Source organism: Mus caroli, unplaced genomic scaffold (genome assembly GCF_978045245.1).
Source record: "Mus caroli unplaced genomic scaffold, Mus_caroli_1 scaffold_3, whole genome shotgun sequence".
Classification (NCBI taxonomy): domain Eukaryota; kingdom Metazoa; phylum Chordata; class Mammalia; order Rodentia; family Muridae; genus Mus; species Mus caroli.
The window spans coordinates 107,390,900-107,406,910 of NW_028227258.1; the positions used below are offsets into that span (position 1 = coordinate 107,390,900).

General features: G+C 41.7%; 1 long non-coding RNA gene across 1 annotated transcript in view; it reads right to left on the reverse strand.

Annotated features, from left to right (window-relative positions):
- Positions 1–913: 913 nt before the first annotated feature.
- LOC115030593 (uncharacterized) overlaps positions 914–16,011 on the reverse strand; it is a 47,231-nt gene continuing 32,133 nt past the window's right edge. Inside the window, exons 2-4 of the long non-coding RNA XR_003836174.2 lie at positions 11,275–11,443; positions 2,495–2,555; positions 914–1,046 (exon numbers count right to left, since the gene is read on the reverse strand). This is a non-coding gene — a long non-coding RNA (uncharacterized LOC115030593). The remainder of the gene's footprint in view (positions 1,047–2,494; positions 2,556–11,274; positions 11,444–16,011) is intronic.

The window sequence follows — 16,011 nt, forward strand, 5'->3', positions numbered from 1 at the left end:
TAATAAATAGCTTTACTAGCTACACAAACTTGAGAGATCTCTCTGGAACCAAACAACCCAATCAATAAGAGAGCTAATGGAATGGACAGTCTTCAAAAGAAGAGTAGGCCATTAAGCATGAGAGAAAACACTGAACATCCTTAGCCATCAATGAGATGTAAACAAAACCTAAAGAGACAGTCTTGACTCTGTTTTCTGTACAGAAATCCTCTCTAGCCACTCACCTTTAGGTGAACTCAGGGGTCCTTTTGAAAGCTAGCCCAGTGGATGACTCTGTCAGGTAATTCTTTTTTATAACCTGAAATCCTCCCACCCTGCTTTCTCCCATTTCTTCCTCTTAGTTCAACATTAAGCAAAACTCACCATTTTGGATAAGATTTTGACATATTTAACACCATGGACATCTGTTCCTTAGCCATTGGAGGGCAGCTATTTACTCTGTGAACTTTCAGAGTGCTATAGGTCCAAGATCCCCTGGTTCCTCAGCACTTGAAGGCTGTGTCTCCCCTTCACAGCAATTTCTTTCTGGAGGCTCTGAATTAGTCAGTACATTCACTGAAATTGGACATCCAGAGTGGAAAACAGTTTCTGCTGTGACTAAATCTGCACAAAACCCAAGCCTGATTATAATTTTCTGTCTTGCATGTCACTATCATATCTGTGCAAATTAAATATAATTTTAGCAACTACACTGAATTATTTGCTTATGTTATAGAGATTGTTTTTCACATAGACTACTGCCAAGATACACTTCCAGCTCTGTACTCAGGAGTTTGAGTATTTGAAGGTAAATACGAGCGAGAACATTTGGTTTTTGCCTTTCATTCCAACTTGTCAAGAACATTTTGAATATTGATTTTATCATCAATCATACTCACTTCCTCTTCCAACTTTCTGTCATCAGTTAACTCGATAAGCTTGTCTTCCTTCCATGTCTTTATCAAGTCCCTGATGAGAGTGGCCAGTGGGGCAGCATTCCGTAACTTGGCTCTGGAAATTGTCCTCTGGTTTCGGCAGGCTTCCCCTCAAACTTTTCTGATCCCCTTCTATCTCCCAGAAAATGTACCATAAAAAGGCAAAAAAAAAAAAAAAGATCCTGTAAAATTACTTAAGTTATGGTCTCAGTCTTTGGATAATGTTTTCATTTCCTAGGCCTTGTATTGTCAGTAATTCTTTGAGGATGAGAATGCTAAAATGATGGTCATTCAATGTGTGGCCCACTAAGGAGGTGCCGCCCTCTGGAAAGTTCTAGAAACATCTACATTACCCAAAATAGGTACTGAAGGTAGTTTGACCTGTAAAGGAATTTTAACCCAGCAACATGGCTGCTTTGGGGTCACATACAAAAACCTCTAGTTCTGTGTGATCTGGCTGGAATGCAGATATGCCACATGCCTTTAATCCCAAACAATGAAGTCTAACAGAGCAGCAGACAAAGGGACAAATCACAGAAAGATTTGACAGAATGAAAATGGACAGGAAAGAGAGGCTACTTAAGGAGCAGAGCAGAGCACGTTAAGTCAGCTCAGTGAGTGCTGTGCAGTCAGTTGAATGTAATGGAGTTTGGTGGAGTTCAGATTGTGGAGTCCAGAGGCAAATTTCCAACCAGAGCAATTCATCAAGAAGCCTGGAGAAGCCAGATCGAATCAGTCAGCTTGGAGAGGAATTTGAACCAGAACAGTTGAGTGGAGCCAGCCAGAGTTCAGAAAGAACTAGAAAGGACGAGAGTATTCAGCAGTAAACCTTCAAGATGACAGTTACGTCTGGTGAATAGAAGTTGCATTTACATTGGCCAGTCATCTTGATACAATTGGATCAACTCATTTATCAGTTACTTTTTGTTGTTGTTGTTCAGAAAGAACAATATATCCTGAATTTGAGTTTTACTTCAGGCATCTATTAAACCTGTGACACAGGTCCCATGTTCATTTGTCTAAAAGTGAGTGATGCTGGGCTCAGAACAATGCTCAGGTAATAGATTTATTCTGAGTGCTGAATTAGAAATGGGAAAATGTCATCAAAAGTAGACACCTTCCCTCTGGAAAGTACACACACCATGCAGCAGCCTCTTCAAGGAGTTCTCTAGACCTCAAGCTTGCTAATGTCCAACTCCTCCTACTTCATAATCTTCTGTGCCTTCCTAGTCCCCAGGATTCCCCTATCTGATTTTTGGATGGCTGAGAGTCTGTCTGTGGCTCCTTTGGGATTCTGGGATGGCTTTGGCCTGGTTTTATAGACAGTGACACTGTAGATGACCCTGACCTTTTCTGCAAGCCCTCTGCTCTGTACTGGGCTTCAACGTGTTCCTGTGGTATCCTTCCAGTTTGAACTCTCCTCTTCTGTCTCAGAGCAATGAAAGCACAAAGAGGCACAGAGTAACCCAGAGAAGTCTTGTTAATTCTAAAAGCTTCTGGATCTTCTAGCCTCTCTGACTCTAAAAGCTTGTGGATCTATCAGCCTTGGTAACTCCCAAAACTAATGGACCTGAACTTACCAGTGTGATTTGCAGTAACATCTCAGGAATAACTCTCAGAGTTGGTGCCATTCAGTGTTTCCTGAGAGTTGAATGGAGAAAAATATTTGTGAGATTGTCTTAAAAGTTTACAATTCATCCATGCCTCTTATGCTCCCAAACTCCTTCCTTACTTCTTGACCCTCTCCAAGATTTGTTTTCTGTCTATGTTTCCTTTCAGGCCAATAATATTTACATATTGCTCAGGAAACATAATTCCTATATTGGTATAGGAGTCATTCAATAGTTAATCAACTTCACTGCTCATCGCCAGCCTGACCCTTGGTGTCTGTCTGCATTCCTAAGTCATTTGTTTTGAATACTGTGGATTCCCAACCACATTGTTTTTCTTTATTTACAAATATTTATCCCTTAATTTTTATATGTATGAGGGTTTGCGTGTGCATGTCTGCGTATTACATATGTATGCATGCCTGTTTGTCCACAGAGGACAGAAGAGAGTGTGCAACTCCCTGAGAACTGCAGTTACAGATGATTGTGAACTACCATGTCCCAGGTCCTCTGAGAGAGCAGCCAGTGCTCTAACCACTGAGTTATCTGTCCAGCCCACTGAATTGTTTTCCTAAGAGCCATGAGTGCTGGAGTATGGGCTCTTGGCCTCTGAGAAACCCACATCTCTCCTTTGGCCTTCAGCAGTGTCTTCTGTTGCCAGGAAACACCCCCCCCCCACCCTGCCCGGTTGTCTCTATGAGAAGGACTCCACTCTCTTAACTGTGGAAACATAGAAGACAAAACCCAATAGAGCTCACCTCTAATGGGTGACTTGGGCCTCTGAGTGTGTGCATTATAAAGGACCCTGATATAGCTGTCTTTTGTGAGGCTATGCAGTACCTGGCAAATACAGAAGTGGATGCTCACAGTCACCTATTGGATGGAACACAGGGCCCCAAATGGAGGAGCTAGAGAAAGTACCCAAGGAGCTGAAGGGGTCTGCAACCCGATAGGTGGAACAACAATATGAACTAACCAGTACCCACAGAGCTCGTGTCTCTAGCTGCACATGTAGCAGAAGATGGCCTAGGCAGCCATCATTGGGAAGAGAGGCCCCTTGGTATTACAAACTTTATAAGCCCCAGTACAGGAGAATACCAGGGCCAAGAAGTGGGAGTGGGTGGGTAGGGGAGCAGGGCAGCGGGAGGGTATAGGGGACTTTCAGGATAGCATTTGAAATGTAAATGAAGAAAAATATCTAATAAAAAATTGAAAAAATAAGAGAAGGAAAAAATGCTTTGTTTATTTCCAAAGCATATCAGCTTAGCTCTAATGAATGTCGTTGGGGAATAGTCTGAATCAAAAGCCTCCAGAACATAGTAATCTTTTACTCATTAAAATCTCACCTTGTTCTTTCATCCTCTGTCTCTAAATGCATCTCACGTTCCATTTGTTGGGTGTTTCCCGTCAGCACGACCCTTGGCTGGGTGTCGGTGCACACTCTTGTTTATCTTCTGCATCTTAGCTTTTTCCCATTTACTTTTACTGCTGGCACTTTTTTCATCTTAATTTTCTCAATAACCTCAAGCCTTTCCCTTTTCAAATTTTGATTTAGATACTTTCTGGGTTTTGTCCCTCGTTTTAATTTCATTTAAAATCACTTCACTTCTGTACTTCCCCTAAGTATCAGGTTATTATTTATCTCATGTAGCTTATCTTTTCTTGTTTTACTAAATACTTCCAGTAAGTTATTCTATAGTAAAGCAGGTGTGTTTTGTTTCCTTCTGTTCCTTGATTTATGGTCTTTCTCCTAGGTGCATTGCTTCACCTTCGCAGTGTGTATGTGTGTATGAATGGCGTGTATGTGCATATGTATATGCTGTATGCATATGCATGCATTTGTGTGTGTGTGTGTGTGTAAAAGAGAGAGGGGGGAGGGGAGTGGGAGAGGGAGGGAGAGGGAGAGAGAGAGAGAGAGAGAGAGAGAGAGAGAGAGAGAGAGAGAGAGAGAGAGAGAAAGTAGTCCTGCTTGGCTTGACAAGCTTAGGCACTGTATTGCTTTGGTCTCTTTGCACTCAGTCCTGGTGGGAAATATTTTCTACTTCCAACATAGTTCCACACCTAGCCTACTGTGTCCTGTCTGCATTCTTGCAGCCTGGGAAGGCAGTAGGAAGTCTTGCACCAGAGCTTGCTCTACATAACCAAGTTTCATCTGACTCCAGAGTGGAAGCCACAGGCTTCTCTCCTGTGCAGCCTGGGCCTTTCTATCCACAGACAAAGTCAGCTCTTGGAGTTTTCATTGTTTTCAGTCCTTCCACCATTCCTCATTCAAAAGAGAAAAAAATATTAAGGACATTCACCTTTCTCCAGCTTTGGGAGGTGTGTTGTGTGTAGTTTGTGGGGTTTCTTTAAGTATCAACATGCTTTCTAGGGGAAAATCATGTACGCTAGGAAGCTAACAGTGATGCCTTGCTGTCTTCTGTTCCTGGACATTTTATATTGTTCTGTAGCTGCCAGGTTTTTAAGTTCACTGTGTTAGGCTTCTAACATTCTTTCATTTGGGATGTTATTGGAATTCTTTGATAATTCCTATTTTTATGTTTTGCACATTTTATTATATGGTGAGGATGTAAGCCTCCATCTACCTTGATTGATTCTGTCTCATTGAAGATACACAATGGAAGCTTATTTCCTGCCTGGGCTCAGGCCAGCTGCACTTCTCAGTAAAGGACCTGCCCGTAGTGCACAGATTCTAGAACTGTAACCAAGGGAACTCATTGTCCCAGAGACTCATTTCAGTCCTGTTTCTTCCAAAAGGAAGAAGGTTTTGACATCAGCATCTGGGTGCTGTGTGTCTGCCTTCATCTCATTCCTTATCCTTACTTCCCTTTAAAAAAAAAAAACAAAAACAAAAACCAGAAAACCTTTTCATTGAGTTTTCTTTGCTGCCTCTTTGTGAATAGCCTCAGATCCTGCTATTTGTGAATAGTCTCGGAAGGTGAGACACTAACATATCGCCACAGTGGCATCAGCAGTCGTCTTTCTCTTCTCCTCAGTAATGAGTGGTCTCGCCTTCACTCTTTTAGCTTGGACATAGCTCAAAAGCACACAGTACATTTTGATCTGCATCCTGTGAGAGCTGTGGTGGCTTCAGTTCTCTTGACAGTATTCTAAAGATCCATGCCAACATTGTGCTTGTTTTGATTATGTACCTTCCTTCCATCTGCACTGAAATGTAATTTACTTCCGCTCTGCTTCAAGCATTCTCATTGCCTCCTGATATAGTTTAGGCGCAGCCTGACTGAGAGCCCTGGATAGTGATTAGAGTAAACATACTTGCAGCTCACATTCTTTGAGACACAACTTTACTAGGAGAAGAAAAGTTGGTATTCCCCAAGAATTTGATAATAAGAGAAGCAGTAAAAATTATTTTTAAATTATAAGATTTGCTTTAGGTTTTTTAAAAGCCCAGAGGTGTGCCTCCCCATAGGTTATATAATCTGAAATAGTCATTCCTAAACAGACACATCCCTAAACATTTAGTGTTGCATAGGAGCAACATTAAATGGACCCAGTAGGTCATTTATGTGGTGTGTATGTGTATAATAATAATAATTAAGGAGATGGAGTCATGAATTAGAAAGGAGAAACCACAGGAGGAGATGGGAGGAGAGAGAAGGTTAAAATAATGTAAGTACAATGCTCATAAGTATGAAACTCTCAGAAATAGTCAATTTAAAATAAAAGAAAACGGCAGCAAGACTAAATCCCCTTTGACTTCATGCTGTGAGCTCTGTCTCTGCTGCTAACTCTCCCTCCCATCAATCTGTATTTGAGCCAGAGTTTAACAGTGATACTTCAACACTGAATGTTTTCTCAAATGACATCCAAACCCACACTCAGCTTCCCCTTCTGTCGTGACGAGGATCCATTGATGATCTGATGATGAGACACTGTGATTGATCCAAAGCTGATCATCGTGAGCACTGGATCTGCCCACCCTTGCTTCATCGGGGCTATGGCTCCAGCAATTACTCCTCTAGAATTCCTGAATCATCAAACGTTTCCTTCTCTATTGGACTGTCCCCAGTGGCTTACACTTCTGATCTAGTCCATCCTGCATAGCTATGACAAACTGTTCAAAGCTATGTATTTTGTGGGGGAGAAAAGTGGCTCACAAACTCTAGGGATAAGATTAGTTGAAAGACCGTGTGCCTCTCTGACACAATCGAGGGGTCCATGGCAGTACTGCATGGGAGATCCCTGACCTACATGTGCACAAGTCATAGGCAAGAGTTGACGCAAATGGCAGAGCATGGGGAGGAAATTTATTTGCTTTATAACATTGGGTCAAGTGGTAGATGGTGAGAACATACTCACATGAGACCTAATTTTCTCCTAGGGGGAAAAAGATTAGCCACTCTTAAAGATTTAGATTCCACATCACAAACCCTGTACTTCTCCACTCTGGCCCCTCCATCAGGGGACTGTCTCAGCACAGGAACCCTTGGGGGACAAAACATGCCCAAGAGGAAGCATCCGAGCCTGGGTTAAGCTGCTCTCCTGCATCCCTCATCTTGCTACCATCACCTTCCTCGGTTTGCTTTGATATGCTTGGTCAGATCTCACCGGCCTCTCATCTCACTGATGAGAGTAACTTTCCACTATGATCTCCTCACTGTTGGTACCTTCTTTGATGATCGTCTCAGAAGTGCTCCACTCTGGGTCCACTCCCTACCTTCCTGACTGTTCATTAACCCCTGGCACACGCAGGGCTCACCAGCTTTACTTTTTCCCGGTGCATTCCCTAAGCCACTCTGCTTCAGTAGCAAGGCCCATTACACATCATGACATTACACATCAATAGTTACATACCAACATTACACACCAACAGGTGCAAAACAGGCACAAACCAACATACTTACTCCTTCCCTCCTTCCCTCCTTCCCTCCTTCCCTCCTTCCCTCCTTCCCTCCTTCCCTCCTTCCCTCCTTCCCTCCTTCCCTTCTTCCCTCCTTCCCTCCTTCTTTCCTTCCTTCCTTCATTCCTTCATTCCTTCCTTCTTTCCTTCCTCCTTCTTTCCTTCCTAACTCAGGAAGATATTATATTCCCCTTTAGTTTTCTGAATTTTTCATCATGGTTGCCTTTCTCCCTACACTCACTTTGTGGTTTTACTCACAGACCTCATCTTGGTTCTGTTATAGACTGTTTCAAGGTGGCGACTCCTCTGTCCAGTTTTAGGTGGTCCTTTCCACAGAACATATTCCTGGAACTCATTCATCCCTAGAAGAATGTAATGTGAGTCAAATGCTTCACAGGTTTGCATGTCAGACTGCGGCCGGCGCTCCCTCTGCTCTTCTGAGTATTTGGCTGTGTATAAATTTGGATATGCAAGCTGTCCACCTAGGAATATTTTAAGCTTCTAGAGCTCTGGGTTTTTTTTAATCTGATCTTGTTTCATTGTTGTTTTTGTTATTGTTGTTGTTGCTGTTGGTGGTGGTGGTGTGGGGGCCTTTAGAAGAGTCTCAGAACTTTCCTTGAGCTCAATGCTGGAGCTGGGCCCCTCAGTGTCTTGGGTGTTGCTGGCTCCTCCATCTGAGGATGGATTTTCTTTCCTGGAGAATTGTCTTTAGTTATTTTTATGATAATGTCTTCCCCCCCATATTTTGGGGAACTACTCTTGAGATGTTAAACCTTCTGTATTTTTTTTGTAATGTTCACCTTTCAAAATATCTGCTTTCATCCTTTTATTACTGTTTCTAAGGGATTCCTTCTTGTCTTCTAAGCTTTCTGCTCAATTCTCTCAGTCCTGCTATTACCTTTCATTTCTGAGAGTGCTGTCCTGTTGAAGGCATCTGGATTCTTCTTCACTGGGCTGTATCTCACTTCATTTGACAACTTTGTTGGTTTTAAGAGTTCTTCCTTGGTTTTGTCTCTGTCTTCTTTGAGTGCTGACGACTAAAGGCCCGAGCTTCCATATTCAGTTCTGTTATGTTCACATTTTGCTTTTAGTATTAAAATTTATCTAGACTTAGTTCTTCATTTTCTTTTAGTTTTTAGTTGAGCACAGGTTATTTTCAGCCCCCTTTGTTTTCTAACAAACACATTAATGGACCTATAAGAATTCTCATCTGACTATTTCTCTGCCTGCATACCATGAATTACTAATGTATTTGCATTGGCTCCTAAATGTTCCATATTTAATACATGGATTAATTATTTGAATTCTGAACATTACCTTTAGGTTAGACTTTTAATTTTATTGTATTATTCTCAGAGAATATGATGTGAACAGCACTGAGATTGTAATTTGTTGGGACTTCCTCTGGTACAAGTTCTAACCAACTGTGTAAATATTTTGTGTGTTCTTGCGAGACTGCACTGTCATTCCTGAGAGACGTCTGCTGGGCATCATTAACTTGAGGACCTTCTGTGACACTAGAATTTGCAGATCTTAAGTTCTTTATTAAAATAGCCCCATATCTGCATAAATCCTCTCACATCCTCCTCTCTGGAGCATCCTAGGTCACTTGAAAGAGCAATGAAATGCTCTGGCAATAGCTATTAAATTGCACAATTCAAGAACAAAAACCAAAAATTGAAGTCTTACTTTCTGACTGCATCTTGTCTGTCCAACCTTTATGTGTTAAAATATCCAGCATTTCTTAATTGCTTCACACACCTTTCTGCATGAGGTGCGCAGCATTTGCTTTGTCTGTTTCACAGACATGTTTCCAGAAGTATAACGTTCTTGAGCACAGTGCCACATCCTCAAGACACTGGCTCACTCTGGTCCCTCCTAACCACTGGTCTTACAGTCTTTCTTCTTCTTCTTCCATGATGGTCCCTGAGCCTTGAGTTGTGATTAGATGTTCCTTTTGGAGGCTGATCAACCACAAACACTTTCTCTCTGTACTCTGCCAGGTCATTAGTTTCTGAATTCACCAACAACTGTACTAAGAAACTTTTCCAATCTGGTAATCCTTTTTAATGACTAATGCCTATTTAGTCTTTCAGAGAAGATGACAATAAACATTTTAAATAGTCTTCTTATACAACCTCATATCTAGTGGGTGCTTTATAGCAATTATTAAATCACAAGCCATGGGTGTCTTTATCAAAAAAAAAAAAAAAAGGCTTTGGAAGGTGTAGCACTCACTTTAAATACAAGCCCAACAGATGCAGGCAAGACGCCCAGTCAGGGACTGCTTCCTCCTAGCTAGACTGCAATCAGTTAGTAGCTGTAGCAGGGAATAGTCTCCTGGCTATTAAAGAACATCTTTCCTGCCCTGTTTTGCTGGTCAGGGAGGACAGCCCTTACCACACTGTTACATCTTGTCTCAGAGGTAGCTTACATCTACATTTCCATGAAAATGTAAAACCCTGATTTCTTCCTTTTTAAGTTAGTAATTATTTTATTAATCATTTTATTCCTTTACATTTCAAATGATAACCCTCTTCCTGATTACCCCTCCACAGACCCCGCCATTCCATCCCCCCTCTCCTCCATCCCCTATGCCTCTATGAAGGTGCTCCTCCACCCACTACTCAGAAAGAATAACACTCCTCCATTACCAGTAAGACTGAAATCTGGTAAAACCACTTTGGAAATCAATCTGGCAGTTTCTCGGGAAAATTGGAAATAGTTCTACCTGAAGACCCAGATATACCACTACTGGGAATATACCCAAAAGATGCTCCAACATATAACAAGGACACATACTCCACTTTGTTTATAGCAGCCTCATTTATTATAGTCAGAAACTGGAAACAACCCAGATGTCCCTCAACAGAAGAATGGATACAGAAAATGTGGAATACTCAGCAATTAAAAACAATGACTTCACGAAATTCATAGGCAAATGGATGGAACTAGAAAATATCATCCAAGTGAGATAACCCAGACACAAAAGAACACATATGGTATATACTTACTGATAAATGGATATCAGTCCAAATGCTCAGAACACCCACAATACAACCCACAAACCATACGGAGCTAAAGAAGAAAGAAGACCTGATTTCATTCTTTAAGATGTATTTTTCTTATTCTATGTTTATGAGTGTCTGCCTGCAGGTATGTGTGTGCAGTACTTATGTGCTATGTCCACAGAGGCCAGCAAAGGCTCCAGATGCTCTGGAATTAGAGTTGCAAATGGTTATGAGCTATCACGTGGGTGCTGGGAGCTGAACCCCTGCAAGAGCAGACAGTGCTCTAACCATCAAGTTATCTGGTCAGCCCTCAAATCCTCATTTCTAAAAATACATTCCCATTTGAAAGTGATTAAAATAGTATCTCACAATTTTTCTCCATCTTCATTGCTTAGAATTCCAATGGCCATTTTCTTGTAGTTTAAAAGTACATTTAGTATATTTTCCAGCCGCTTTCTGCATAAATGCCACTCAACAGCCCTGGCAGGGAAGCTTGTCTTCCCACCCCCGTGGAACTGGAAACAGAGGAGTCAGAGAAAAGGTCTGTGTGTCTAGGACTCAGAGTGGACCGCCACTTGTTATGGGCATTTATAATTTTCTTTAGCTAATTAATATAATTGCTATGACATATATTAATTTGTAATTAATATAGAATTTACCGAGTTAAACTTGAACCCTATAATAATTTTTTAAGTTCAGAACTATGCAAGGAACCTCAGGCCCCTGAGATGTTCTAGTTTTCTCATCCTGAAACCTGTCATTATTCTATTATTATGAATTTTTGCGGAGGAGAGGGGAAAATGGGTTAGAATTATCTCACATTTTTTTTCTTTATGAACCTTAATTAGAAATGCTTGGTAGTAATGCTTTCAGCTTACCTAATCAACTTCTTCCTTGTAAAACTTTACATTTTGCCCAGTTAGGTATGGTTCATGCCTGTGGCTCCAACATTTGCAGATGGAGATGGGTGGATGCTTGGAGCTTACTGATCAACCAGTCTAGCCTACTGGTGAGCTCCAGACTCAAGGAGAGACCCCACCTGAAAGACTAAGAAGGAGATATCAAGGAAGACATTAAAAAACAACCTCTGGTCTCCACATGAGCACCCCCACCCCACCCCCACACACACACCCCAAATTTTCTTTAAAGCAAAGCCTGCTGCCCTGGGTATTTGTCCTCTTCTTGTCTCTAGGATTCAACTGACCTGCAATCTGCCCAGGGTCAGTAGGGCTCCAATCATCAACACACCAGAGCACAGCAAACTGAAGGTTAATCTTCCCCCATTGTTGAGGCTTCCCAACAGAAGGCTACCCTTCAGTGAGCGCAGACTTACTTAGCTCTCCAAGTGGCAGGATAACTATGGAAAAACTGATGTTTTCTGTTTACTTAGGGATCAGGATGAAAATAAAATCAGCTCAGGAACAAAGACTCTAGATGTTCATGGAGACACATGTGTTCTAAAGACTGGGAAACATAAAATACAATAGACACAAACAGCTTTGAAAGAATTCAGAAAACTACAACTCCAGACAGTAGGAAAGAGAATTTTTCACATTCCAAAACATGCTTTGCAAAACCAAGGACAGCTACATTTTCCCAACTCCAACATTAAAGGTGTTCCATGGGACACACAGAAACACAGAACATGGAAGTGCTATGAGAAATCATTTGTAAAAGTCTTCAAGATGTAGGCACAAGGCAGGACTTTCTGGAAAGGACTCTAATATCACAACTCCAAGAATGGACAAATGGTATTATATAAACTGTGCGGGCTTCTGCACAGCTAACTAGGGTCATCTGGGAAGAAGGAGCCTCAGCTGAGAAAAGGCTTCCACCAGATTGGCATGTAGGCATGCTTTGTGTTCCATTTTCTTAACTGTCGGTTGTGGTAGGGCCTAGCCCACAGGGGTCAGCACCATCCCTGTCACCCTGGGTTCTGTATGAAAGGCACCTGAAGGAGAGTGAGGAAGCCAGCCAATGAGCAGTGCTCCTCCATGGTCTCTGCTTCAGTTCCTGCCTTGGCTTCCATTAATAATGAACTGTACATTGTAAGCCACAATAGCCCTTGCCTCCTCTAGGCTGATTTGGGTTATGGTCGTTATCACAGCAGCAGAAACCAAACTGGGACATCTGGCACCCAAAAGGTCAGAGTGAGTAAGGCAGAGAGCAGATGGTAGCTGTTGGTCTTGAGGCATGGGACAGATGTTGGTCGGGCAGAGCTTTAAATAGAAGAGTCAGCCAAAAGAGCTTGGACACACCATCTTTGAGGACAGTTTATAAGAGTGTGTTTCACTGCCCCAAATCACTGGAAGTAGATGTCAAACCTTCTCACCACAAGAGTTAAGCACCCAAAAGAGTTAAGCGTGTAAGAAAAAGCTATCCAACAACAATAACAATAATAATAATAATAATCACAGGGTTAAAAATATACCCAATGGAATGATAACTCAGATGGACCTTTGAATAAAGGTTATTTTATAACATGTGACAATGAGTACCCAGCAGTGTGTGATCATTCTCACTCTGGTCTCAAAACTCTGCAAAGAGCTTACAAAAAGAAAGTACCCAGTGGATTCTTTCATTGATCAAAACCTTGATAGTTTCTTTTATCTCTGGTGTTCTCTAGGCTCCAGAAAACTAAATGGCAAGATTCAAAAATGGCAGTTTTCAGATCTTAAGTCTGAGGCCACAAAAATCTTTTGTCTTTCTTTTCTTCTATTCTCTGCCTACATTTCGGCCACGCAAATGTTCTTTATCTGTGCTTTCTCTTTAACTGTGGACCTATACATGGTGGCTAAGAACAATCCGTGAAATCCACTTTAATGGGAGAGGTCACACTTAGAGCTATAGAGCCAAAAGGTGAATTCTTAAATACATACCATTTTCCTTAGGATGACACATCTACCCCTCAGCCAGCTCAGTTATCTCTACCACATGAGGGGAAACACTGCTTCCTGGGGACACAATGGGGTATCCTAACATAGAAAGCAAAATGGGAGTTCAACATGTTTTCTACATTTCTTCCTATAATTTTTTAAATATTTAATTCTGATTAAGGAATATAATTTGAACTGAACACACCAGAGAACTACATTTCACTGGGAACTAAATTACCTTTAATAATCCTTATTATTTAAACTCTTAAATTGGGCATACTTATTTATCTCAATTTAATGCTGAAACTATTTTAAGATTCTTCAGTTTAAAACACCCAGGTTAGTGTTTCTGTCTCTAAATTTGAAAAATGAGATAGCCTATGATTTATTATAAAGAAAAATAATAAAAGCTGGGCTACAATAAACAAAAAAATACTAGTGCAGAATATAGATTCGAACTCAGAGATCATCAGCAATGAGTCAAAAATACTTGGTTTGCATTCTGCGCTTAAAAAAAAAATCCTACCTGGTCAATTATTTATAGACGGTCCTTAATTCAGATTCAAAAGTCAAGAAAGGTAGTCAGCAAAAACTGTGAAAAAGAAAGAACAAACAAGAGGAAAAAAAGAATGCAGAGAGAGGTAAAATGACTAGGCTTAAATGTTGGGGGGAAATGACATGGTCTGTGTTGAGCAAGGTGTTTGGGCATCATTATAGAGTCACCAGGACAGTCAGAGGCTTGCAGCTGATGCAGGTCTCCAGGGTGTGTTGTAAGAAGCCATCCTACTCCAGCACAAAGACCAGATGCTCTATCAAGGCTCTCTCCTCCCCCCATATCACATAGAGCAGGTGTATAAAGCCTTACATAAATGTCTGGCCACTGAGTTATTCTACAAGAAAGAGGAGGGAGCTGTTAATCGTGGGAAAATGCTTCGTGTCTGCACATATTTCAATACCAGATTCATTTCCAGTTTTATGCCAGGATGGATTGTATTTCAGTCACATCTATAAATTTCCTGAGGAGGCTGGGGATTATAGGGGATTAGATTCCGTTAAAATTACTAAGGGCAGAAACAGCCTGAAGAAAAAAGTAGACGGTTGTAGAAAAGGGGTGAGTGGTTTCCATAGTTCCCTGGAGGTGAGGGCTGGGGCTGGAAGTCCTCTTGTGTCTGTGTCTTAGGTCTATGAAAGAAAGGCGTCCTAGTCAAGAGGCACAACAGCAGGTCAAGAGTGACCCAAATACCTCTTAAACCTGAGCAGATGAAGTCATCAGTTTGCCCCAGACCCCCAGTGTATTCTGGGTTCTCTGGAAAGATGAAAGCCTGCTGTTCAGCTTGCTCTCTGGCTCTAAATACTCTGATGATTTACAAAGCAATCCCATTTCATCTGAAAGCTCAGAGCCCAGGTTTGTGCTTCTAAGGCTACCAGGCACTTCATGAAACTACATTTACGCTGATATTCTGGGATCACTAGACTTTGGAATTCTGAAACCCCACACTGTGTTTTTAATGCCTAAACCATTCTGTCAGAGCTTCAATAGGAAGACTTCAACTGTTTTTGAAAAATGTATTAATCTTAAGAGATAAAGATTGAAGGAAAGGCCATCCAGAGACTGTCCCACATGGGGATCCCTCCCATATACAGTTACCAAACCCAGACACTATTATGGATGGCAAGAAGTGCTTGCTGACAAGAGCCTGATATAGCTGTCTCCTGAGAGGCTCTGCCAGTGCCTGACAAATACAGAGGTGGATGCTTACAGCTAACCATTGAACTTAGCACTGGGTCCCCAATGGAGGAGCTAGAGAAAGAACTGAAGGAGCTGAAGGTGTTTGCAGGTCCATAGGAGGAACAACAATAAATCTAACCAGTACCCCCAGAGCTCCCAAGGACTAAACCACCAACCAAAGAGTATACTACACATGGAGGGGTCCATTGCTCCAGCCACATATGTAGCAGAGGATGGCCTTGTTGGACATCAGTGGGAGGAGAGGTCCTTGGTCCTGTGAAGGCTCGATGCCCCAGTGTAGGGGAATGCCAGGGCAGGGAAGTGGGAGTGGGTGGGTTGGTGAGCAGGAGGGGGGGCAGGATAGGGGTTTTGGGAGGGGAAACCAGGAAAGGGAATAACATTTGAAATGTTGAAATGTAAATAAAGAAAATATCTCCTGGGCATATATCCAGAAGATGTCCCAACCGGTAAAAAGGACACATGCTCCACTATGTTCATAGCAGCCCTATTTATAATAGCCAGAAGCTGGAAAGAAGCCAAATGCCCCTCAACAGAGGAATGGATACAGAAATTATGGTACATTTACACAATGGAGTACTACTCAGCTATTAAAAAGAATGAATTTATGAAATTCCTAGCCAAATGGATGGACCTGGAGGGCATCATCTTGAGTGAAGTAACACAATCACAAAAGAACTCACACAATATGTATTCATTGATAAGTGGATATTAGCCCAAAACTTAGGATACCCAAGATATAAGATACAATTTGATAAACTCATGAAACTCAAGAAGAATGAAGACCAAAGTGTGGACACTGTGCACCTTCTTAGAATTGGGAACAAAACACCCAGGGAAGGAGTTACAGAGACAAAGTTCGTAGCTGTGATGAAAGGATGGACCATTTAGAGACTGCTGTATCCAGGGATCCGTCCCATAATCAGCTTCTAAACGCTGACACCATTGCATACACTAGCAAGATTTTGCTGAAAGGACCCAAATATAGCTGT